The sequence below is a fragment of the Ranitomeya imitator genome, chromosome 7 (genome assembly GCF_032444005.1).
Source record: "Ranitomeya imitator isolate aRanImi1 chromosome 7, aRanImi1.pri, whole genome shotgun sequence".
Classification (NCBI taxonomy): domain Eukaryota; kingdom Metazoa; phylum Chordata; class Amphibia; order Anura; family Dendrobatidae; genus Ranitomeya; species Ranitomeya imitator.
The window spans coordinates 29,816,967-29,821,473 of NC_091288.1; the positions used below are offsets into that span (position 1 = coordinate 29,816,967).

Consider the following 4,507-nt stretch of genomic DNA (forward strand, 5'->3'; position numbering starts at 1 on the left):
GTCACATAGTATATTGTCCAGTCACGTAGTACATAACACTGCCCACACAGTATATAACAGTGGCCACGTAATATCTAGCACAGCCCACGGAGTATATCACACAGTCCACATAGTATATAACACTGCCTATGTAGTATACAGCACAGAGCCACACGGTATCTAACACAGCGCACGTAGTATACAGCAGTGTGGGCACGATATCCCTGTTAAAAAAATAATGAAAATAAAACTAGTTATATACTCACCCGCCGGGATCGAATCCAGCGAGGCTCTGGCGCAGGCGATGAGCGCGCGGCTGCCACCATCTTCCGTTCCCAGGATGCATTGCGAAATTACCCAGATGACTTAGCGGTCTCGCGAGACTGCTAAATCTTCTGGGTAATTTCGCAATGCATCGCTGGAAACGGAAGATGGAGGCAGGCGCGAGCGGCTCGGCGGACTATGGAGGGTGAGTATAGCAGGTTTTTTGTTTTTTTATTATTTTTAACATTGCATTTTTTTTACTATTGATGCCGCATAGGCAGCATCAATAGTAAAAAGTTGGGGACACACAGGGTTAATGGCAGCGGTAACGGAGTGTGTTACCCGTGGCATAATGCGGTCCGTTACCGCCGGCATTAACCCTGTGTGAGCAGTGACCGGAGGGGAGTATGCGGGCGCCGGGCTCTGGGCACTGACTGCGGGGAGTAAGGAGCAGCCATTTTCTTCCGGACTGTGCCCGTCGCTGATTGGTCGTGGCTGTTTTGCCGCGACCAATCAGCGACTTGGATTTCCATGACAGAGAGAGGCCGCGACCAATGAATATCCATGACAGACAGACGGAAGTGACCCTTAGACAATTATATAGTAGATATACTAGCTATTGAACCCATTCTACGCCCGGGTGGCGAGCATTTATATTAGTATATGGTCTCCATCCTGGTATGTGCTGCTTCCATCCTGCGCCCTAATCTTGTCATGTGCTGTTCCCATCCTGCGCCCCCATTCTGTAATGTGCTGTTCTCATCCTGCGCCCCCATTCTGTCATGTGCTGCACCCATTCTGTGCCCCCATTCTGTTAACTCTATAGCATAAGGCAGTCCCCCATAGGCAGACTCTGTAGTATAGGGCAGCCCCCACAGGCAGACTCTATAGTATTAGGCAGCACCCCATAGGTAGACTCTGTGGTATAAGGCAGCACCCCATAGGCAGACTCTTTAGTGTAAGGCAGCACCCCATAGGCAAACTCTGTAGTATAATGCAGCCTCCCATAGGCAGACTCTATAGCATAAGGCTGCCCCCATAGGCAGACTCTGTATTATATGGCATCCCCGATAGGCAGACTCTATATAATAAGGCAGCACCCCATAAGCAGACCCTGTAGTATATGGCAGCACCCCATAGGCAGACTCTGTAGTGTAAGGCAGCACCCACCCACAGGTAGACTCTGCAGTATAAGGCAGCACCCCATAGGCAGACACTGTAGTTAAAGGCAGCACCCCATAGGCAGACTCTGTAGTATAAGGCAGCACCCCATAGGCAAACTCTGTAGTAGAATGCAGCACCCCCATAGGCAGAGCCGGTAGTTTAAGGCAGCACCCGATAGGCAGACCCTGTAGTTTAAGGCAGCACCCTATAGGCAGACTCTGCAGTATAAGGCAGCACCCCCACAGGCAGACTCTAGTATAAAGCAGCACCCCCCTACAGGGAGACTCTGTAGAGTAAGGCAGCACCCTTCACAGGCAGACTCTATAGTATAAGGCAGCACCCCATAGGCAGACCCTGTAGTATAAGGCAGCACCCCATAGGCAGACTCTATAGTATAAGGCAGCACCCCATAGGCAGACTCTGTAGTTTAAGGCAGCACCCTATAGGCAGACTCTGCAGTATAAGGCAGCACCCCCACAGGCAGACTCTAGTATAAAGCAGCACCCCCCTACAGGAAGACTCTGTAGAGTAAGGCAGCACCCCTCACAGGCAGACTCTATAGTATAAGGCAGCACCCCATAGGCAGACCCTGTAGTATAAGGCAGCACCCCATAGGCAGACTCTATAGTATAAGGCAGCACCTCATAGGCAGACTCTGTAGTATAAGGCAGCACCCCATAGGCAGACTCTGTAGTATAAGGCAGAACCCCATAGGCAGACTCTGTAGTATAAGGCAGCACCCCATAGGCAAACTCTGTAGTATAATGCAGCACCCCCATAGGAAGACCTGGTAGTTTAAGGCAGCACCCCATAGGCAGACCCTGTAGTATAAGGCAGCACCCCCCCCCCACATGCAGACTCTGTAGTATAAAGCAGCACCCCTGCACAGGCAGACTCTGCAGTATAAGGCAGCACCCCATAGGCAGACTCTGTAGTATAAGGCAGCACCCCATAGGCAGACTCTGTAGTATAATGCAGCACCCCCATAGGCAGACCCGGTAGTTTAAGGCAGCACCCTATAGGCAGACTCTGTAGTATAAGGCAGCACCCCCACAGGCAGACTCTGTAGTATAAGGCAGCACCCCCCTACAGGGAGACTCTGTAGAATAAGGCAGTACCCCTCACAGGCATACTCTGTAGTATAAGGCAGCACCCCCCACAGGCAGACACTGTAGTATAAGGCAGAACCCCCCACAGGCAGACCCTGTAGCATAAGTCAGCAACCCCCCCACAGGCAGACCCTGTTGTATAAGGCAGCACTCCCCACAGGCAGACACTATAGTATAAGGCAGCACCCTCCACAGGCCTCGACCAATCAGAGACGCGGGATTTCCAGGACAGACAGACAGACAGACAGAAAGACAGACAGACAGACAGACAGACGGAAAAACCCTTCGACAATTATATATATAGATATATATATCTATATATACTAGATTGTGGCCCAATTCTAACGCATCGGGTATTCTAGAATATGCATGTCCCCGTAGTATATGGACAATGATGATTCCAGAATTCGCGGCAGACTGTGCCCGTCGCTGATTGGTCGAGGCAACCTTTATGACATCATCGTCGCCATAGCAACCATTATGACATCTATGTCGATACTGTGCCCGTCACTGAATCAGAAACGTGGGATTTCTACATCCTTTATGACATCATCGTCGCTGTGCCCGTTGCTGATTGGTCGAGGCCTGGCGGCCTCGACCAATCAGAGACGCGGAATGTCTTCGTCCTTTATGACATCATCGTCGCTGTGCCGGTCGCTGATTGGTCAAGGCCTGGCGGCCTCGACCAATCAGAGACGCGGGATTTCCAGGACGATGATGTCATAATGGGTATATGGGCACGGAACTATGGGATGGAGGATGTGTATGATGGGTATATGGGCACGGGACTATGAGATGGAAGATATGTTTGATGGGTATGTGGGCACAGGACTATGGGATGGAGGTTATGTATGATGGGTATATGTGCACGGGCTATGGGATGGAAGATATGTATGATGGGTATATGGGTACGGGACTATGGGACGGAGGATAATCATTATAATTTGTTATAACTAGCCACAGATAGTTACTATGCCCGTGCAACGCAGGGCTCTTCAGCTAGTATATATGACAAAAATGGGACGTTACAGAGAAATTCTGGGACACATGAATCAACTCACATTTATACATGACCACTGACACCTATGCCAAAGAGGAATTAAAAAAAAAAAAAAGACGTGAGAAAACCTGAGCCCGTCCTGGATTTCTCAATGTAAGCCCAAATGCAAGTTGAACTAAATGCAATAATAGAGATAAAGCTTAATTAAATACAAAGAAATAAATTTAAAGGGAAAAAAAAAAATCCCCCCAAAAAAAGCTGGAGATGCCGGGGATTGAACCCGGGACCTCACACATGCGAAGCGCGCGCTCTACCACTGAGCTACATCCCCCAGCTGCCTGCGTCAGTCGGCTTCCCTGCTTATAGAGGGTATTGGAACGTCCGAGCACAGTCTTTGTTCCTCCCCCTACTTCCTGGCGGCTTGGTAGCTTCCACCTAGATACATAATAATGCAGCACAAGGAGCAATAACTTGTATGTAGCGATGATAGAAACATTCTATGTTCTGCATTCTGGTGAAATTAAGATGTCAGAGTATAAAGATGCAGCCTGACCTACAGAGATACAATGTAACACAATGTAGTGTACAATATACAGACAAGTATTTTTCTATACAGTGTCAGGAAAAATGCAGCATTCGGTACGGAGGAAGCTTGTGTGATAATGAAAAAAAAAATATAAAAAATAAAATAAAATTTCAACTGCATTGGCCGGGAATCGAACCCGGGCCTCCCGCGTGGCAGGCGAGAATTCTACCACTGAACCACCAATGCTTGCTTGTGGGTTTAAGCCGTGGGAGTGTTATATGAGCACTCTCCTGCAGCAGAGGGAAACAGTATTTCCATTGAACAGTGACTTTTGGGGATTGGCTCTATTGCAAACTTCTGCCAGTTTTGCTTCTTTCTTTAGATCACTTTTGTTTTGTTTATTCTTTATTTGAGTGGAAAAATCCAATCGAGGCTATGTTCACAAGTTGTGGTTTTTGCAGCATT

The 4,507-nt window shown here is 48.5% G+C and overlaps 2 non-coding genes across 2 annotated transcripts; both read right to left on the minus strand.

Moving 5' to 3' along the window:
• Positions 1–3,775: 3,775 nt before the first annotated feature.
• On the minus strand, positions 3,776–3,847 carry TRNAA-CGC (transfer RNA alanine (anticodon CGC)). Its single transcript has one exon. It is a non-coding gene; the product is annotated as a tRNA-Ala (tRNA).
• Positions 3,848–4,217: 370 nt separating this feature from the next.
• On the minus strand, positions 4,218–4,288 carry TRNAG-GCC (transfer RNA glycine (anticodon GCC)). Its single transcript has one exon. It is a non-coding gene; the product is annotated as a tRNA-Gly (tRNA).
• Positions 4,289–4,507: the final 219 nt, after the last annotated feature.